The following is a 22,958-nucleotide window of genomic DNA, read 5'->3' on the forward strand; positions in this document are numbered from 1 at the left end:
GGTTCCCGGAGGTTGCAGGTCTCCAGAGGTTTCCGTTCAGGTTTCCTAAGTGGGACAGGGGCATTAGGCAGCAACTCTACTGCTGTGCCACCAAGTCGCCCTTCTGAAGAAGAATACCGTCCCAAAACGCTGCCTATTATTTTTCTCCAGAGATGCTGCCTGACCTGATGAATTTCTCTAGCATTTTGTGTTCTGCATAATCTGTTCAGGATGTGCGAATGCCCTTCACAGTGAAATAAATATTTTTTTAAGTACTGGGACTATTATAATTTAGGATAAAGTTGATTCAATTGGGGCCCAGAGTCCTTCCACATGCCTGAGAAGAAGGAATACACTGAATGGCCCTCAGTTCTGCTCTACCTTTCAACACGATCATGGTTAAATTGCTCATAACCCATTGCTGCATTCCCATCTCTCCTCATAACCTTGACCCTCCTTTGGGTTTTCAGAAGGCTTCACACCTCTGCTCAAAAATAATCAAAATCTCTGCTACTAATGAATTTGTAAAACCTCCAAGGATTTATAATCTTCTGAGCAAAGCAAAATGCCTCATCTCTGATTCAAATCACTCATCCCTCATTACGAAATAGAGTTCTTTCATTTTAATTTTTACCACAAGAACAAACATCTTCTCTGTACCTATCCCGTCAAGACCCATCAAGATCTTGTATGTTTCAATCACATCATTTCCCATTCCAAACTCCAGTGGACACGAGCCTTTCAATCTTTCCTCTGATGAACTGACAAACCTGTACATCTTTGGAGTGTGGGAGGCAACCAGAGATCCCGGAGAAAACCCACGAAGGTCACGGCAAGAATGTACAAACTCCATACAGACAGCGCCCGTAGTCAGGATCGAACCTGAGAGTCAGCAATTCTATGGCTGTGCCACCGTGTCGTTTTAACTTGGTCATAAAGGCCATGCTCCATACCTGAACAAGTGTCTTTTAAATGTTGTTGTTGTACGACTTCCTCGCGCACTCATTCAATAAACATCGTGTGATGTTGCTTTTTTCACTAGTTCCTATTAAACCTTGGCCCTATCACCTAAACCTCTGCCCACAAGTTCTTGATTCCCCAAACGTGGGAAAAAAGATTGTGTGCATTTGGCTTTTCAATGTCCCTCATGTTATACACCACTATAAGATCACCCCTCAGTTTCCTACTCTCCAAGGAATAAAGTCCCAGCCTACCCGACCTCTCCCTATAACGCAGTCTCTCGAGTCCCGGCAACACATTACCCACATTAGTCAGGAAATGGCGTTAGGTAAACTGTTGGGACTGAAGGCAGATACATTTCCGGGGGCTGAAAGTCTGCATCCCAGAGTACTCAAGGAAGTGGCCCTAGAAATTGTGGATGCATTGGTGATCATTTTCTAATACTCTATCGATTCTGGATCAGTTCCTGTGTAACTCAACTTTTTAAGAACGGAGGGAGAGACAAAACGGAATTATGGACAGTTAGCCTTATATTGGTAGTGGGAAAATGCTTGAGTCGATTATTAAAGATGTAATAGCAGCGCATTTGGAAAGCAGTGACAGGATCGGTCAAAGTCAGCATGGATTTATGAAGGGGAAATCATGCTTGGCTAATCTTCTGGAATTTTTTTGAGGATGTAACAAATAGAATGGATAAGGGAGGGCCAGTGGATGTGGTGTATCTGGACTTTCAAAAAGCCTTTGACAAGGTCCAACACAAGACATTAGTGTGTAAACTTAGAGCACATGGGTATTGACATGGATAGAAAACTGGTTGGCAGACAGGAAACAAAGAGTAGGAATTAATGGGTCCTTTTCAGAATGGCAGTCAGTGATTAGTGGGGTGCCGCAAACGCTGGAACCCCAGTTATTTGCAATATATATTAACGATTTAGACGAGGGAATTAAATGTAACATCTCCAATTTTGCGGATGCCACAAAGCTAGGTGGCAGTATGAGCTGAGAGGAGGATGCTATGAGGCTGCAGGGTGACTTGGATAGGTTGGGTGAGTGGGCAGATGCATGGCAGATGAAGTATGTGGATAATTGTGACGTCATCCACTTTGGTGGCAAGAACAGGAAGGACATGGTGTCAGATTAGGAAAAGGGGAGGGGCAACAATTATCGAAATGGTGTCAGATTAGGAAAAGGGGAGGGGCAACAAGACCTGTGTGTGCTTGTACATCAGTCACTGAAAGTAAGCATGCAGGTACAGCAGGCAGTGAAGAAAGCTAATGACATGTTGGTTTTCATTGCGAGAGGATTTGAGTTTAGGAGCAAGGAGGTCCTACTGCAGTTGCACAGGGCCCTGGTGAGACTGTACCTGGTGTATTCTGTGTAGTTTTGGTCTTCTAATTTGAGGAAGGACATTATTGCTATTGAGGGAGTGCAGCGTAAGTTCGTCAGGTTAATTCCCGGGATGGTTAGGCTAACATATGATGAAAGAATGGGTTGACTGGGCTTGTATTCACTGGAATTTAGAAGGATGAGAAGGGATCTTATAAAAACATGAAATTCTTAAAGGATTAGACAGACTAGATGCAGAAAAAATATTCCCGATGTTGGGGGAGTCCAGAACCAGGGGTCACAGTTTAAGAATAAGTGGTAGGCCATTTAGAACTGAGATGAAGACAAACTTTTTCACCCAGAGAGTTGTGAAACTGTGGAATTCTCTGCCACAGAAGGCAGTGGAGGCCAATTCACTGGATGTTTTCAAGAGAGAGTTAGATTTAGTTCTTATGGTTAAATGAATCAAGGGATATAGGGAAGAGGCAGAAATGGGGTACTGATTTAGCTTGATCAGCAACGATCATATTGAATGGCGGTGCTGGTTCGAAGGGCCAAATGGCCTACTCCTGCACCTATTTCCTATGTTTCTATGTTTCAAACATCCCTGTAAATCTTTCCTGCGCTCCTTTCAGCTTGATTCCATCATTTCTATACCAAGTAAATATGAAGTTTCCAAATGGCAAAGAACTGTTGAACAGAGCCATCCCTCTGACAATTGAGATAGGAACTGTGGTTAAGTAATTAATTAAACTCTATTGCTTGGGTGAGATGAATCACCCCACTCTGTAGCGGATGGTAGAGTTACTGCCTCACAGCACCAGAGACTCTGATTTGATCTTGACTACGGGTGCTGTCTAACAGTTTGCAATTTCTCCCTGTGGTTGCTTGGGTTTTCTCAGGGTGATTTGTAAAATGACTTCTAATTTTACAATACATTTTTGCTTCCGCTGTTCCAAGACTGGCTACGCACGATACATTACAGTGAAACTCTTTTGTAAAGTTGCATTTTATTAATTGCCAATTAATATGCCAAAGATAGTTAACCTTAGTAATTACGATTTAAGTGTGTGTTTAACAACATGATAATTGTTACTAGCTGTCAACTTTTCTTTAACATTTCCAATGCTCTTTCTCTCTCGTTTAATCCACTGCATCTTATTGCATCTCCTTCTGCACACTATTTGACATTGACTTCACTCATGCTAATTCATCATCTGGACTTTAAAATCCATTGCTGATGAAGGCCTAAGATTCCACGTTTCTTCCAATGCGTCATTACCACATCGAGCTTTGCGGAAAGGAACCTTAAATGGCCGGGTAATGCCAGTTAATAAGTTTCTGACGCCTACCCTACTAACATCTGGTCCAGTAACTCTAACCCCATGGTGCTCAGTCATCTCCATAAAACCATAGAAGCAGGATTAGGCCATTCGGCCCATCAAGTCTACAACAACATTCTATCATGATTGATCTAATTTATTTTCTCAACATCGTTCTCCTGCCTTCATAAGACCATAAGAAGTCATGGTGTTCCCTCTTGACCTGGGTTTCAATCCTGACCTCAAATTAGGCCTTAGTAGGGTTTGTACTTACTGCTCGTGACTGTGATGGTTTCCTTTGGGTGTTCTGCTTTCCTTCTGTACCTCAAAGACATGCTGGCAGGTTAATTGGCCTCTATAAGGTAAGTGGTTAAAGAATCAAAGAGGAATTGATGGACATGTGAAAGAGAGTATGCAAAAAAAGGGAAATGTGACATGACATTGCTCTGCTGGGAGCTGCCATGCACAGAATGTGTTCAAAGGACTTCTTCAGAGTCATATGAAGTAAACTAACACACTCCTGAGTCTGAAGAAGGGCCCTCAACCAAAACGTCACCTATCCATGTTCTTCAGAGATGCTGCTTGACCCGCTGAGTTACTCCAGCACTCTTGGTCTTTTATTTTATCTGTAGTTCCTTGTTTCTTATAGACAATGACCAGGCTCGGTCTAACAGGCTATCTACCCTGAAGACAGGCTCTCTACTCTAAATGCTGATCAAAAGTTGAATAGTGCAAACATTTCAAGAAAATTCTTGACTAACAGGTAACATCTTCACATTTACTTCTGGGAATCTCTGACCCACGACCACTCAGAACAGAGAAGGAGCATTGATGATGGCAGCAAAAACTTTAATGTCTCCAAGTAAGCCCAGTGACAATGGTGGAAGGAGTTCACAATTTCCACGGTGTCCAGATGCTCACCTCTCAAGCATTGAGCAGTTCCTGCCCATCTGAGATAGTGTTTCGTAGCTCCAACACCAACCATCTGAGAGTTCTTACAACAGCAATGGAAGGTAATCACCCTTGACTCTTGAAGGAGTATTTAGAAAGAATAAAAATTAATTGTCATTGAAGAGAACAAAGCCTTAAGTTTTGAGGAATTAGACGGGTAAAACCAGTGGAGCTATAAATCAACAGTCAGCATCATGACAAGCACTCTGAATGTTTAATTGGAAGAAGGATCACCATTTATAGTAGCTGCCTTTCCCTGCCAGACCCAACATCAATCACTCGTACCAATCCTTTCTACATTAACTATAACGATTTGGACACAAAATGCTGGAATAACTCAACGAGTCAGGCAGCATCTCTGAAGGAAATGGATAGATGACGTTTCAGGTCAGGAACGAAGGGCACGAAGATAGACTTTGAACAACTCATTAGAGATGCTGTCTGACCTGCTGATGTTACTCCAGCATTTTATACCCTTTTATTGTAAACCAGCATCTGCAGCACCTTGTTTCTATAACTAAAATGATTTAACTTTTCATTTGAGGAGTTCAACGGGCAACTTCCTGAAGATTATTTTTGATCTGAATCACACTGACTACTGCCTTAATATTCCTAGTGGTTTGAGTGTGACCTCGAATTGTATGCTCACGTTTGATTTGCTCAGAAAGTTGTCCTTCACTGTTAGTACTGAACATTATTTGCGTCTTCTATTCAACTTTTCTTCAATTCAGTTCAGAAGCAGCACAGTGCGACACAGCAGCACAGTGGTATAGTTGCTTCCTTACCCGGGCTTGGACCTGATTACGGGTGCTGTCTGTATGGAGTTTGTACGTTCTCCCCGTGACCGCGTGTATTTTGTCTAGGTGCTCTAGTTTTCTCCCACACGCCAAGGACGTAAAAGTATGTTGGTTAAATGGGACGTGGTAATATTGTAAATTGTCTCTAGTGCAGTTTAGTTTAGAGGTACAGCATAGAAACAGGTCCTTCGGTTAACCGGGTCTGCACCAACCAGTGTTCCTACACATACTAGGGACAATTTACATTTAAACCAAGCCAATTAGCCTGCAAACCTGTACGCCTTTGGAGTGGAGGGGAGGGATGGGTGGGGGAGGGGAGCATCCATTGAGGAGGAGGAGGGGGGCGAGAGAGATGTGGGGGGGAGAGAGGGGGGAGCTGGGGGAGGACTCAGGGGGGAGAGGGGGCTCTAAAGGGAGATAAAGAGACTAGAGGGGGGGATAGAGGGCAGGGGCTTACACCTATTGTCCTCTAGTTCCTAATGAAGATGTACAGGGGGAGAGAGAGGGTGTGCAAGTGAGACCCGGGGGGTGAGATGCGGGGGAGGGGGAGAGGTGGGGTCAGCAGGGAGGTGATTAGGAGGGTGGAGGGGGGGGGAAGGGGGGGGTAGGGGACAGTGTGTGGAGGGAAGAGGGGAGAGAACAGAGGGGGAGGGAGTGGGTGGGGGAGGGGATGGGGGGGAAAGGTGGGGAAGGGGGAGGAGGAGAGAGGGTGAAAAGAGGGGAGGAGGGGGGAGAGGGAGAGGTGGGGGGGGGGAGGGGGGGGGAGGGGAGGGGGGAGGGGGGGGGAGAGGGGGGGGAGGAGGAGGAGGGGAGAGAGAGGAGGGGGGGAGGGGGGGAGGAGGGAGAGGGGGGGGAGGAGAGACAGGGGAGAGGGGGGGGGGTGAGATGAGGGAGGGGGAGAGGGGAGGGAGGATGGAGAGGAGGGAGGGGGGGAGGGGGAGGGGAGGGAGGGGAGATGGAGGGGAGGAAAAAGAGGGGAGGGGAGAGGGAGTGGTGGAGGGGGGAGAGGAGAGGGGGAGGAGGGGGAGGGGTGAGAGGAGAGGGGGGGGAGGAGAGGGGGTGGGGAGAGGAGAGAGGGGGGGTGGGGAGAGAGAGGGGGAGAGAGAGAGAGAAAGAGAGAGTGCCTTTTTAATTCAACCCAAACAACCATTTGCAGGCAGTGCTTTTTTATTTCAAACTAACTATATTTTCATTTTCAAACCAAATTAAGGGTACTCACAGTGCCGTAGACATTTGTTCGGTGTCATTCAGAGCTCAGTGTGACAGAGACTAATTGACAGAGCTCCAGCTTGCAGACTAATTGAGGCACACCACTTCCTGGTTTTATAGTCCCTCCCCCTGCCGCCAGCGGGGGCAGCAGAGAGAATGGGGAATTTTGTAAAACATTAATATCTCTGTCATTTTTAATCGACGGGAAAAATCTTCGGCACTCATATGGCAGAGGGGGAGCTCTGAGTGAGGTGGCCAAAAATGACGGCCGTAGGTGGCGGCGTTCTGTCGGAAATCGCAGCACAGATGGCCAAAACCGGTCAAGAACAGACTTTTAGTAATATAGATAGATATTATAAATCCCATCTGAGACTTGGTCTTTGGCACCAGAATGATTTTGCCATATTTCCAAGGGAGAGAAAAAAAATAATTTTATTGTTGCACAATAGTTCATCTTGAGGCTCCAAATAAATGACGGAGCAACATTCAATTTGTGTAACAATTCTATTTGTAGCAGATTGAAATCCAAAGTCTTTCAAATGAAAACTGAGGCATAGTCTGCAAATGTAATCTTGTTAAGTAAAAAAAAAAGTACCAAGATGTGTCTTTTATGAATATATTAATGTAAACTACACATGACAGACCCACAGCACAAGAGAGTGGGTTATAAGTACAAAATCTTGCAAAACTGGTGATGTGCCATGTAACAGGTTGCCAACATCGGTATGATTTAGGAATGTGGTAAAAGAATGATGGGAAAGGATTTAAGGGATATAAGCTTTCTGACATACATTTTGAGTGAAAAAACTGGTTGAATACAATATGCGAAGAACTGCTTTTTGTGTGTTTACTTGAACAGACACTATTAAATGGACTAAATACAACATGCTGGAGGAGTTCTGGGTCCGGCAGCATCAGCAGAAAGCGAAATGGGCAACGATTTTTTGCGTTGGGACCATTTTTAAGTCCGAGCCACTGAGTTCCTCCAGCCGTAGTAATAAAGAATGCAGATGCTGGTTAACACAAAAAAGGACAAAGTGCTGGAGCAACTCGGCAGGTCGGGCAGCATCTCTGGAGAACATGGATAGGTGACGGCTCGGGTCGAGACCAGTAGTTTGTTTTTTGCTGAAGAGTCCATCATCTGCAGTCTTGTGTCAACTTTTAATGAAATCTAAGATGGAGCAAAATTAATGGGTGCAGTTTCCGTCCCAGTTCTTTCCACCATCCAGGTGTCCAAAACTCTTCTTTACTGGAATTTTTCATTTGTTAATTTTAGGGTTTTTTTTTTTTTTTTTAAATACTTTGCAATATTATGAACTAAAATCCCAGCTGTTGTTGGGCACAATCTGAGTCAATTTGTTTCCCCTACTGTATCCAATACATGGACATACCGCAGAGCAAGGGAAGGTCATTAGTATGGGATTAGTGCAGGAAAGTAAGGCTGGATAACACTTTAGCCATACACATGGTAGAGCAGAGATTGGAAGCTGAATGTGTCTCTTTCTTGCTTCTTGTATTCTCTGTACTTGTTTTAAAACTGTTAACTTTATTTTTCACCATTATCATTCTGGGCCACTGTGTGAGTGCAGCATGTTCTATTATGTGTTGGAAAGGAATATCAAGATAGCCAATTTCAGCTTAAAAGGTTACATGATCATTTTATTCGTAAGTGCATGATGGAAGTTTTCCTAACTTCTAAGGACGCCTCTTGAGAATAATTACAGGACGTACACCATTATAATCGAGAGTAAGACCTTTCAAATGAAATGTATGACTTGGCCACACATTAAACACAGAAGAACAGGTTGTAAAGCCAGATGAGTAACAACATACTTTCAAAAGGACAGAAAAGGTCCCTTGAAATTAAGTATTATGAAATGGCCCTTTTGATTCCTGATTGGAATTGTGAACAGGACATTCACCTCAACAAATGATCTTTAATATTGCCATGTCATGTTAACTACTATGCAAATGCATAGCTATCTGACTGGTGTATAAAAGAGTATATTTCACCATTAGCAAACAGCACATCCATACTGGACACAGTCACTTGCTAATGCAGGTTTAGTTTAGATTAGTTTTAGTTTAGATACAGAAACAGGCCGTTCTGCACACCGAGTCCACGCCAACCAGTGATCCCCGCATATTAACACCATCCTACACACACTAGGGACAATTTACATTTATACCAAGCCAATTAACCTACAAACCTGTACGTCTTTGATGTGGATCTCAGAGAAAACCCACATAGGTCACGGGGAGAACCTACGAACTCCGTACAGACAAGCACCCGTAGTCAGGATTGAACCCGGGTTTCTGGCGCTGTAAGATAGCAACTCTACCGCTGTGCCATCCTAGCAGGTGATAGGTAGCTGCGTTATTCCATTATTGATCCTTCATTTTGTGACCTTGCTTTAGATTGTGTGATATACATCATTTTTTAGTTTAAAATGTTATGTACTTGCACACGGCCAATTATTTTTTTGTTTCCTGGATTTTGCATTTATTTCTGATCACGGGATATCTTCACTCATCATTATTCCTTTGTCACCTTTAGTTTAACTTCTTGGACATAGAGTCATAGAGTTATACAGCATGGAAGTATAACTTGGGCCCAACTCATCCATGCCGACCAAGTTGCCTAATCGAGATAGTTTCCCTTGCCTATGCATGACCAATATCCCTATAAATGTGTTTTATCTATATACCTGCCTAAGTGTCTTTTGAATGCTGCAATTGTACCTGCCTCTACCACTTCCCATGGCACCATCACCCATTGTGTGAATAATGTCCTCCCCCCACCTATGAGTTCCTTTAAAAACTGTCTCCTCTCACCTTATACTTATCTGAATTTGCTATATCTCGACCATTGTCTCCGTTGATCCAGATCACATTGTAACCTTCTTCACTGTTTACTGTACCACCAATTTAGATGTCATCTGCAAGCCCACTTACCCACCACCTATATTAATTAAAAACATTAAAATAATACATTTATACCATTTATATAAATAATGAACAACAGTGGATCCTCTGGCATATCACTCGTTACAGGCCTCAAGTCTGAAAATCAAACCTATATCACCATTAACTGTCAAGATACAAGATACAAGATAGATTTTAATTGTCACATGTGCCAGATGACACAGTGAAATGAATTCCCATACAGCCATACAATAAAAATAAACAGGACTCAACACACTATAGAATTTAACACAAAACATCCCCACACAGCAGAATCAAAGTTTCCCACTGTGTGGGAAGGCACCAAAGTCAGTCTTCTTCCTCCACTGTTCCCCGTGGTCAGGGTCTCCCCGTGCCCTCCGCAGTTGCAGCTACGAGCGGCCCGATGACCAGGACCGCTCGCCGGGATGATACCAGTCCGACGTCGGGGCTGCGGGACGTCCTCAGCGGCGTGGACACCAGAGTCGGCCCCCTCCTACCGGAGTCGGCGGCTTCCAATGTCCGTAGGCCACGCCGGGTGGAGACTGCTGCTGGAGACCGTCTACAAGGCGCCCCAGGACTCCACGATGCCGTTCAGCGCCGCCCGCGTTGGAAGCTCTCCGCACCAGAGCTTCACGATGTTGGAGCAACGGCCCAACGCTCCGGAGGTCCAAACGGCGACCCAGGTAGGCATCGCCCGCTCCGCGGTGACTCCAGCGCTGCGCGGCCGCTGTAGCAGCCCCGGTCCGGTTTCCGGTCCCCGGCAGGAAAGGCCGCTCTGATCCAGCTGGTAGGCCGCGAGGTGGGGGGGGCGAGGGCGTGACTCAGAGAAATAGTCGCGTCCCCGCCAGGAAGAGACTGAGAAACGGTTTCCCCCTTACCCTGCCCCCCTCCCCCACATAGAAAAGTAAAAGTTTCCCCCTAAAACAGACTTTAGACTAACTAAAAATAATAAAAAAGATAAAAATGACATACAGGCTGTAGGTAGAGGCTGCTGCCAGTGCAGCGCCCCTAGTGGTTCAATAGCTTCAAGCCATGTTTGTATCCAGCTGCTCTGAATACGATGTGATCTAACCTAAACAAGCTTCTTTAGACTTTTAAACTTTAGAGATACAACTTACCTTCCAACCCACGAGTCCGGGCCGACCAGCGATCACCACACACACACCAACAATATCCTACACACCAGAGATAATTTACAATTTAGAGAAACCAATTAACCTCCAAACTTGTATGTCTTTGGAGTGTGGGAGGAAACCAGAGCACCTGGAAATAAACCCACTCGGTCACAGGGAGAATGTACAAACTCCGTACAGACAGCACACGTAGTTTGGATCAAACCCGGGCCTCTGGTGTTGTATGGCACCAACACTACCACTGTGCCACCGTGCCGCATTTGATTACTGTGCAACACTTAGTCAAAGGCCTTGTTAAGCTCATGTAGACAAAGACTGCCCTCATTTATCCTCTTGGTCACCTATTCAAAAAACCCAATCAAATTTGTGAGGCATGGTTTCCCATGCACAGTGCACTGCTGTCCTTCCCTCATCTGTCTTGCCTTTCCAAATGCATCTAGATCCTAGCTCTCAGAATCCCCTCCAATAAATTGCACAATACTGATCTTATGATCATTGGTCCGTAGTTTCCAGGCTTTTGATCGCAGCCTTTTTTTAAATAGAGGCACAACATGTCACCCTCCAATCCTCTGGCACCTCAGCCATGGCTATTGAAAAAAGAGGCTGTCTTCTTCAATTTCTTCTCTAGCTTTTCACATTGACTAGTAAGGGTGTCAGGGGTTTTGGAGCAAAGGCAGGAGAATGCAGTTGACAGGGAACGATAGATCAGTCATCTTGAATGGTGGAGTAGACTTGATGGACCGAATGGCCTAATTCTGTTCCTCGAACTTATGAACTTAAGATCAGGTATCAGTATTTGGTCAGGTACCAGTATTTATTGATGGTTATACATTTTAAGACTTCCATTACCTCCTCATTTATAAAGAGGAATCTCTTCAAGACATCATCATTGGATGGAACTGAGTGTTTGACCTTAGTCGGGCAGCACACAAAGACCATCTTGTAAAGCAGTGGTGAATTTATCAAAGAACTAGGTTTATTCAAGGCCTTAACCGTGCACACTGGGAAGCACTTTGAGAGAACCCAAAGTGTTTCAATGATTCACAGCACCCACACCCTTTCTATTTTCTCACGCCACAATGGTTGCATGCAGATTTTACATTTTTTAAATAATTCATCAGTGATCAACCATCAACTTCCTGTTCCCTCTTAATTAGAAAACTATTATTTCATTTGTGTTGCAAATGGGTCTCAAAAGTGACATTTCTTATCCCATGCCTGGTTTACAACCTCCTGTATTTATCTTTACACCAAATAGCTATGCCTTGTATTCTAAACACCTAAATATATTCATTGCCTCTCCTAACATGAGTTTTAAGTTACCTTCACTATGTTGGCCTCTTTTCCTGTTGTGCTTCTCCAGTATGTAAGCTCTAGGATTTAACATATTACAAAGTTGCTCAATTTGTCTGTCCATTTGGCAGGGCCTTACTTGGCTGCTTAGAAAAGAAGCAGTAAAGACCTTGCAATGCAGTTGTTGACAATTGTAGCACTTTGCCAATGGTTTTTGTATGAATGCTGTGAGGGTTGCTTTGAAGGTGCCTGTTTAATTATTACTAAAACTTTCAATGAACATTGCTGTATTGTTCACCACACACTGCCACCGGGTCTTTTGACGAACCATTACTTTCCTCATTTGGAAGCAAAACAGTAGGGTAATTACTTTTCAGAGTCTTTGAGATTTATTTTCGGTACAGCCTGTGGCTTCACACTGGAATTGCTAGAACATATTGGTCTTTATTTTAACTCTTGCTAAGCTTCGTGACTACTTTAATGTAATGCTGAACATTTTCCTCAGTGAATTCCATGCCTCATGTATGGTGCGTGATTTACTTTCAGCTTTGGACTTGGCTACAAAATTATTGATGTCACTATGCACAGACCGCTCAGCCTTCAAATATCCATTGGCTTTGATCATAGAAGTCTTATAGAGGTTCATAAAATCATGAGGGGAATTGTAAGGTGAATGCACACAGTCTTTTACCCAGAGTAGGAGAATTAAGAAACAGAGGACATGTTTAGTTTAGTTTAGTTTAGTTTAGTTTAGTTTTATTTGCTTCAGTTCATTGTCACATGTACTGAGGTACAGTGAAAAGCTTTTTGTTGTGTTCCATCCAGTCAGTGGACCGACTGCACATGATTACAATCAAGGTGAGCGGGGGAAGATTTAATTGAAACCTGAGGGCAACGTTTTCACACAGAGGGTGGTTGGTATATGGAACGAGCAGGCAGAAGAGGTAGTTGAGACAGGTACTAGACATGTAAAGGACAGTTGGACAGGTACATGGATAGGAGATGTTTAGAGGGATATGGGCCAAACGCAAGTAGGTAGGACTAGCGTAGATGGGGCGTTTTGGTCAGCATGGGCAAGTTGGGCTGAAAGGCCTGGTTCCATGCTGTATGACTATGACTCTGACTGGTGCAGCTTGCTACTTTTCATTAGGGGAACACTGCACTCCATCCTGGGACACCTCATGTTCCCATTCCTTTCCTGCACAAATGGTACGTGGACGTCACTCGCAATGTTGCCATTTTTTTGTTACTGCTAAATTAAAGCTGCCGGAGGAAATAGTTCAGGCAGATACGGCAACAACATTTAAAACACCATAAGGTGCCTTGCCAACAGTCTGTCTGTCCTTTCGTCATTTTAGTTGTTATTTTTAGTGTGTTTTACAAGTTTGTGTTAATGTTCTCTGGTTTGTTTTATGTGGGGAATGGGGGTGGGGGTCGGGGGAATCTATTTTTTCAATCTCTTACCTTGCCGGAGTTGCAATTGTTTTCTGGGTCATATCTCCAGTCGCTCTGTGGCCTAACATCGTGGAGCTGGAGGCCTTGCTCGGAACTGACGTTGAGCCCCACCGTGGGGCGTGGATGTACCATCCGAACGGATTCCTTGCCTGGGATTGACGTTCCAACTGCAGCAAGCAGACATTGACATCAAGGGGTTGCAGCCTTGGGAGAGACCGAGTCGGGAGCTCCAAAACCGCACGACGTTCGGCAAGCCCCAACCTGGGGAACTGACATCCCCCCCAATGCAGGAGCTTGATCGCCTCAATGCAGGGGGCCCTCCGTCGGCTACGGGAGTCAAGATCGTCCTGTCAACGGAAGGTTCGAGGTCCCCCTGAGAACAAAGAGGGAAGAGATTAAAATTTTCTCCGCCTTCCACCACAGTGAGGAATGTGGAGGAGTCACTGTGGTGGATGTTTATGTTAAAATGTATTTGTGTGTTTTGTTTCTTTTTATTAGTAGGACTGTATGGCAAATCAAATTCCTCATATGTTGCAAAACATACATGGCTAATAAAGTAAGTATGAGTATGAAGACATGTGGACAGGTACATATGATAGGAAAAGGTTTAAAGGGATATGGGCCAAGCATGTGTAAATGGGACAAGCTTAAATGGGGCATCTTGGACAGCAAGGGCAAAGTTGGACTGAAAAGGCATTTGGTTTCAGTGCTGTAAGACTCAATGGCCCTATGACTCTAATTGTCCTTGAACTGAAGAGGTATTTAAGAGTAATTTACATTGTTGGGTCTGACATCACACCCAGTTCAGATCGGTCAAGGATGGGAGATGACCAGCCTTGAGAACATTAGTGAATCAAATGATTTTTATTGCAAATCCAATAATTTCATGGTTACCATGGATCCAGATTTAATTCCAGAGTTATTGATATATTTGAATTAAATTCCCTGGTTGTTATGAAGGATTTGAACACCTGACTTGGAATTAATGATCCTGTTCAAGAAAGAACTGCAGATGCTAGAAAAGCGAAGGTAGACAAAACTGCTGGAGAAACTCAATGGGTGCGGCTTCGCTCCATTAATGATCCTGTGCTCGGACTATCAGTCCAGTAAACTTAGCTGCAATGCCATGCTACCATCTCAAAAACACTATGTAGGAGGTGTCTGGCATCTTGTGTGCTTCCCACTGCCCTCCTTTGGTCCACTGTGCCGCCCAAAGAAGCAGCAATCAAGTTAAGACATGAGGCTGTATCAAAAATCCTGGAAGTAGTAAGAAACCAGACCCTGGATTAGTAAGGGGTTAAAGGATATAGGAAGGAAAGAGAATAGGGTTGAGAGGGAAATCAGCCATGATTGAATGATAGAGCAGACCTGATGGGCTGAATAGTCTAATTTTGTTCCGACGTCTTATGAAACCATGTTTACATAACTCAGTTATCAGGAGATATGGATTTCCCCGTATCTTATCAGGATGTCCATATCCACATGGAATATCCATATCCCCATAGTATATCAGGAGGTAAGATATCTGGCACCACACAGTGGTGTGCAGAGTCAAGTTTTTCCCCTTTGGATAACCTTGATATCACCGGTAATGTAAAATGGAGAGGGTCCAGGCTACTGGTTCGATTCCTGAATTCTTTCTACATCGACAACCCCAGAAAACTGTCTTTGATTCATCATGGCATGAGTAGCTCAACTGAAACTGGTTTGCAGACAGACCTTGCACAGTGCGCACCTGTCCAATTCAGATGGGAATTCTGTGATAACCACGTGTGCCATTGTAGAACAGTTCAGGCAATGTTCATGTTCATATGAGCAGAATTAGGCCATTCGGCCCATCAAGTCTACTCCACCATTCAATCATGGCTGATCTATCTTTCCCTCTCAATTCCATTCTCCTGCCTTCTCCCTGTAACCGCTGACACCCTTACTAATAAAGAATCTATCTGTCTCTGCCTCAAAAAAAAATCCATTTACTTGGCCTCCACAGCCTTCCATGGCAATGAATTCCACAGATTCACCACCCTCTAGCTAAATGTGGCAATGCTAACATTCGTCTCATGTTCCAGTTTGAAGGCAGAATAATGGTATTTAATATCCCATCAGCTGTCACATCACGCTGCATTCTCCAGTATCACTGCTACGACAAAGATAATAAGACTGTATGCACATACATTAAGTAATTCAGCTGCGTTTGTTATAATTTCAATGAATATTTCTCAGTTCAAGTTAAGATGCCATGAAGACCCAAGGCTTAGATGTCAATACTGGAGAAAAATGGAAAAGGTAAATTGAGGTAGCGATAAGTTTTAATCATCGTGATTTAGTTTCAAAAGCCTGAAGGAGTTTAATGATTTGATACCCTTGGCACAGATTTGGCACCCTTGGGGGGGGGGGAGGGTTGGAAGAGGGAGGGGAGGGAGGGGTTGGGGGAGGTGTTTGTAGATGTTACCGAAAATTGGGGAAATGCTGACTGATTGACTGGGTGGGAATACAGACACAATGCTGATCAAAATGACTTTAGGCTCCGTAAATAGACATTGTAATATCCAAGTGATAGATTCGATTCTTCAACTTTACTTCTACGACAAAGTACTCCATAGAAAGATGATTTTGTACAACCAGGTATAACCAGCAGAAAACAGGTTTGTGATAGAAATAGTTTTTCTTTTGTCCCCAGGTGCATGAGCTCTGCACGTTATATTTGATTAAATGTAAGTCTGCTTTCTTCATCTATTTCTATTTCTGTGCACCATTCTTCAAAATGATGTGATTTTGGGTTGCAATATGTTTACACTGTATTCCTACAGTCACTGAGGTGAGATAAGTCCCACCAAACTGAATTGCTTTATTATTGGCAGAACACATTCTCCCATGGAAAGTTAGCTAATATGGGATGTGGTAGTGTAATGTTAAGGCTCAACCCTCGTTCGCTGCTGAAGTGTGTGGCGGCACGTTGGCAGTCCTTGGACAAAACCATGGGGCAGAGTACAGAACAAAGCTGAACAGATAAGTTTAAACGAAGAAGAGGAATATCGTATATATGGATGTGGAGAGGATTTTACCAGTAGTGGGAGAGTCTTGGACCCGAGTGCCCAGCCTCAGAATAAAAGGACATACAGTACCTTTAGGATGGAGATGAGGAGGTATTTCTTTAACCAGTGCGAGGTGAATCTATGGAATTCATTGTCACAGGTGGTGGCGGAGGCTGAGTCATTGGCTATCAAAGCGGAGATTGATAGGTTCTTGATTAGTAAGAGTGTCAAAGGTTACAGGGAGAAGGCAGGTGAATGGGGTTGAGATGGAAAGGTAATAATAATAATCTTATTTATATAGCACATTTTCAGTCAACTTGCATTGACCCCAAAGTGCTTCACATAATTACATTACATTACACACAGGCAAAGGTGGGTGAAGTGTCTTGCCCCAAGGACACAATGACAGTTTGCACTCCAAGTGGGATTCGAACCGGCTACCTTCCGGTTGCCAGCCGAACACTTAGCCCATTGTGCCATCTGTCGTCCCACCTGACCAGGTAGGTCAGTTATGATCGAATGGTAGAATAGACTAATGGCCCAAATGGCCAAATTCTGCTCCTATGTTTATGGTCTTATATGGATGAAGGCTATGAAATTTCAAAGTTGATATGATATCTGTAGTGCTTCTGAGTTGGGCAAAATGTTTAATCTCCAGTTTAGAAAGTGATACATATGAGGACAAGAATTAACAAAGCGAATGTACATCTCTAATATCCAAATCTCTTCTGTCATTACGTGGAATATTACCACAAATATATATATACCCATATATATATATATATATACAAAGTTAGACAGAAATGGTGTAGAAACTCAGTGGGTGAGGCAGCATCAATGGAGCAAAGGAATAGGTGACGTTTCGGGTTGAGATATATATATATATATATATCCAGGGACCCCAGCAGTTCTTCCAGGTGAGTCCCACATGTATATCCTCTACTCCTCTAATATATATAGATCCATCAGGCCTTGGCGGACCATGCATAAGTGTTCGACAAAGCGCTCGCTGAGTCTACGCTTGGTCTCGCCAATGTACAGGAGCCTATATCGAGAACACTGGATGCAGTAGATGAGATTAGAGGAGGTACGTGGACCTCTGTCTCACCTGGAAGAACTGATGGGGTTCCTGGATGGCGGCAAGGGAGGAGATACAGGGACAGGTATTAGATCTCCTGCGGTTGCCGGGGAAGTATTTGAGGAGAGGGTGGTTTGGATGGGAAAGGATGAGTGAGCCATAGTTGCGGAGGAAACGATCCCTGCAGAAGGCAGAAAGGGGTGGAGATGGGATGATGTGATTAGTGGTGGGATCGTGTTGGAGTTGTCGGAAGTATTGGTGGATGATGTGTTGGATGTGGAGGCTGATGGGTTGAAAAGAGAGTACCAGGTGTAATCTATCCTTGTTGCATCTGGGGGTAGTGGTGGTGAGAGCAGAACTACGGGACAGAGAAAAGATGTGGGTGAGGGATCCATCTGACAGTCAGGAGGAAACCACGTTCACTAAAGAAACAGGACATCTTGGATATCTTAAAATGGGAAGCCTCTTCTTGGGAGAAGATGCGGCGGAGATGAAGGAATTAAGAGTTGGGGGTTGCATCACTGCAAGAGGTAGGGTGGTAGGAAATGTAGTCCAGATAACTGTGGGAGATGGTAGGTTTATAGTAGACATCCGTCAGTACTCTGTCCCCTGTGATGGAAACAGAGAGATCAAGCAAGGGGAGAGAGTTGTTAGAGATAATCCAGGTGAATTTGAGGGCAGGGTAGAAGTAAGTGGTGAAGTTAATGAAGTCCAGGTGTTCTGCACTGGTGCTGGAGACATTCTCGATGCAGTCGATGTAACAGAAAAAGACGGATAGGGCCAATGTCTGCCTGGAACAAGGACTGTTCGACCTAACTAACAAAATGGCAGGTATACTGTAGTTAGGGCCCATGTGAGTGCACATGGCTACACCTTTAACTTGTTGAGGAGAGTGTTAGTAGGGGGAAATAACCGGCTCAGATTTATACCTTGCGCATCTTTCAAAGCATTCATAATTATCTTGTAAGTTCAGTTTTGCTTTACAGGAAACAAACTCAAATGATTGTCTGCAGCTATTAGGTATATGTTTCAATGTATCTCCCTTTGGGATATATGTTTCCAATTGCAGAGCTTTAACAGAGAGTTTTATCAATTTTAAGCTCTGATGGTTGGCATTATGCATTGCAGGTAAAAGCATTGTGCAAATGGAAGGCAAAGCTTTTTAGTGTTCGATGATGTGATTTACCCTCATTTATTTCAACTGGTAGCGTATTCGCATGCGATGCCCGACGTTGGTTTGAGTTACTCACTTTTTGATTTATGCACCGCTTTTCAAGCCTATAAACCCAGTGTAAGACACACGGTGCCTGCATTTCAATCAATACTGCTTCTGGTACAGCCTGTTTTTGGCTCCATTGTTAAACTGGGATATATTGAGATCACAAAACACTGACTCTTGTGAGACCGCACTAAGCTCATCTTGCTACTTCGAACGCTATCACCATTACCCTATGTTTTTTGTCAGTTAAGCAGACCTAACCAGATCAATAATTTACATTAAAAATTAACGTGCTTTCACCTTTGTTTACACTTGGAACCACTGTGAGGGGGAGAAGGGGAAGGACAATGGTGTGGGAACCCGGTGTGGGAGGACTACCGAGTGGGGAGGGTGTGAGGAGAACAAAGGAGGAGCGGGCAGGGGTACTTTGTAACTTTTTGGCAGCATTGGGAAAAAAGGAGGACTCGGTTTGGGGGGACTGCCATGAGGGGGTGAGAACAAAGGAACTGGCTTGGGGGGGAAACGCCATGAAGGGGGGAGAGGGGAAGAGCAAAGGAGGACCCGGCAAGGGGGATCTGCCGAGAAGAAGAGGGTGGGAGAGAATAAAGGTGGACCTGACGCGGGATACTTTGTAACTTTGTCATCGCCCATTATGTGGTGACTATTGCATATCTTGGGTATGCAAGCAAAGAATTTTACTGTGCCTTGTCACATGTGACAATAAAGTATTCCATTTCCTTCCATTTCCTCGTGAGCTTTCTGGAAGTCCACTAAAGTAAGTTTCCCCTGCTCTCAATTTTACCCACCTCTTCACAAAATTCATTAAATATATCCCTGTTTTTCTAAATCCCAAGGAACTCCCTCGATTCTTGGTGTTTAGTCACTCTGCCCTTCATTATAGACTCTAGTTATTTTCTGCCAATAGCCATTAAGTCAAATGGTCCACAATTCTCTAATTTTCACTTCTTAGCACTTTCAATAACAGTGACTGGCATAATTTCCCACCAATAGATTTAACATTGATATGTTATCAACGATACGTTACTAAATCATGGAAAGTTTAAGTGTCCAGCTAGTTTCTCCATCATTATAATGCTTTTTAATCAAAGTCATGGAATATTTAATAATAATGAACAGAAAACAGGGAGCAGCAACAAATAGGATTGCTACAAGAATCAATAAATGGGCCTCAGCTCTTTGCAATACATTTCAGTGAGTTAGATGAGAGAACCAAATGTAATGTATCCAAGTTTGTTGATGATACAAAGAGACTGCAAATGGCTAGGAAGTGCTTGAGTGGATGACTGGGTAAGTGGCAGGCGGAACTTCTGCCACTGGAACTTTTATTGGTAAGGGAGAACGAAATATCCAGGTATGTGTAATGCCCCTGTCCCACTTAGGAAACCTGAACGGAAACCTCTGGAGACTTTGCGCCCCACCCAAGGTTTCTGTGCAGTTCCCGGAGGTTCCTGGAGTTTTTTGTCAGTCTCCCTAATGGTCGAAAGTGGTTTCCGCTTCTTCTATGTTCCGGCGATTATTTCAAAAATTTCAAAACCGGCTGAGACTAAAAATAGGTTGCCGTTTTAAAAATCGGTGATTTTTTAGTCGAAGCCTGTTGCAATGCTAGTTGGAGGTGGTTGCCAGAGGTTGCAGGTGGTTGCCAGAGGTTGCAGGTAGTGGAAGGTAAGATCTTGGTGGGGAAGAAGGGTGGGGCGCAAAGTCTCCAGAGGTTTCCATTCAGTTTTCCTAAGTGGGACAGGGGCATTAGGAGGAACCAGCAGATGCTGGTTTAAACCGAAGATAGACACAAAAAAACTGGAGTAACTGAGTGGGACAGGCAGCACATCTGGAGAGAATGAATGGGTGATGTTTTAGGTCGAGACACTTCTTCGACTGGTTAGGAATAAACTTAGGTGTGAAGCCTGAAGAGTAATATCTTAAGACATCAAGGCAAATATTTTGCAAACATTCATTTTAAGTAGATAGAAGTAGAAAAGTGAAGTGGTGTGCAGGAATTTTCCCATTGATTTGCGTGCAGCCTTCTGGATTATACATGATTACAACCTGGACATCAATAGTGTACAGATACATGGGAAAGGGCATAACATTTTGTGCATAGAGTAAGAAATATTGCTGTTGAAATAAGGATTTAAAAGAGTGTAGCAATTGTCATGAATGATTGCAGATCCTCTTCTGGAACCAGCAAGTAAAGAGTTGCCTAGTTTCAAGCCTGGTTTTAGTGTCATTTTAGATTTGAGTCTCTTAATTAACACTATCATATCTGCTTCCACCACCATCCTTGTAGCATGTTTCAGGCACCTACCATTTTCTGTGTAATAAAAAACTGCCCTGCATCTCTTTAAACTTATTCTCTCTATACCCTACAAGCTATGCCCTGGGGGGAAAAGTCCTCCCTTAGTATTTCAGCCATTCCCTCTGCTTCCTTGTGTACATTCTCTGCAGGGTTTTTTTTTTAATTCACACTCAATCCCTTTCATTTCTCAGTGCCTGCAGAAAATATGTTTGGATTTTCTATCCTTCCAATCCTTCATCAATCCCTCTCTATGCCATTCTTATTGTACTTTCTTTATTTCATATAACGTTTTGAATTTCTATTCAAGCTTCTGTGCTAAAGTTTTATTCACAATTCTACTCACTGGATCCCAATTTCTCATCTGGACTTTAATGCGAAAGTTGTAGAACTGAAAGAAGGTCTCTGCAGTCCAAAATGGGACAGATTTAAACTTTCCTGGAACCATGTCTGGTATAAAATAACATTTGAACACTTCATTGCTCCCTTGATATTACTCCATTCATCCATGTGAGATATAACTGTGTTGCTGCAAAGGAATTCATCCTCAAATTTAATAAGCAGAAGACACCTCAGGAGCCATTTCACAATGTGTCTCTTATACATTAGGAGCAGTGACACATCATTATTAGGCAACTTTCAGCCACTGAGTGAAATGGAAAGTTTGTATTATTCCTGCACATGTTCTGTACGATAATGTTTTTCAGAATAATCATTTTATTGCAAAGTATGAAAGAAATTTATGAATCAGATAGCTGCAGTATTAAACATTCTTCACTGAAGCAACATCAGCACCAGATCAGTTTATTCTGCATTCTATAAAGATGTCCTGGAATAAGGTCAATGATGTAAGAAGAAAACATACAAAACTGTTATTCCGTTTCCTCAGAAAAGAGAATTGTTCAATATTAATTAAATTATTTATATTTTATTGACTAGTATTAGGAATGAAAAGTTACCTATTATTAAATGTTGGAAAGGGCTCATGAATCTGCAAGACTTGTATTGCCTCAAGTGTTTTGGTTTCTTTATTATTCCAGTGGCATATGTTTGGCATTAATAAGGCGGATTATATATATATATATATTTTAAAACAATGCGATTATCAGGTCTCAGCTGTCTGATCAACCTGAGCAGCTGACATACTTTGTCAAACAAAAGAAGAACAAAGTCTGGATTCAGGATTGCTAATAGGATCACGTTTCCTTCACACATGAGTTCAATCTGTCAGCCTATCTGACTAATGTTATTATAGAGTTTGTCGGGGAATGGGGTCTGGAATTAGGACTGATGCTCATCGAAAGGATACTAACACTCTGAAAATTCTCCTCCACAAGACATGTTGGAAACCACAATTAATATGAATTAGCATTGTGTCAGAAAACCATTGGATCGGCATTTTATCAAAAACTTTTTTTTTTAATTCACTAAGTGCTTTTAGATTAAAATGTTATAAGACATATATTATTTGTAGGTTTTGTTCAATTTTTAGAAAAGTCGATGTTGAAGAAGTGAGTGCCTACATTACGATAACATGTCAATATAAGCTGTGAGGATCATCAGCCTCAACAAACGTTCATTGTTTCTCCTCAAAGTACCGCCATTTGTTTCACCTCCTTTTTAAGTTCTATCAGTTGTGCTTGTCTAAAAATATACCTTCCATTGCCGAACGCTAAAGCACGGGCTTGCTTCTCAAAGGATGAACACATTTACAAGGAGACACATTTCCCAGTACAACCCACAAAGGCTTGGCACTCATTCATTTCCTCTTGCACATAGTGGCTTGTGATCTCCTTTTCAATGAGGGTGTAATATAAAGGCAAGCTGTTGATATCGTCTGCTTATAATTTGATCTGTTAATGAATTTGAATAGGTTTGAACCAAAATGCTGTGGTATTTTTGGTATCTTCTGAAGGGAAGGAATCAGATGGTGATCATTCCATG

The sequence above is a fragment of the Leucoraja erinacea genome, chromosome 32 (genome assembly GCF_028641065.1).
Source record: "Leucoraja erinacea ecotype New England chromosome 32, Leri_hhj_1, whole genome shotgun sequence".
Classification (NCBI taxonomy): Eukaryota; Metazoa; Chordata; class Chondrichthyes; order Rajiformes; family Rajidae; genus Leucoraja; species Leucoraja erinaceus.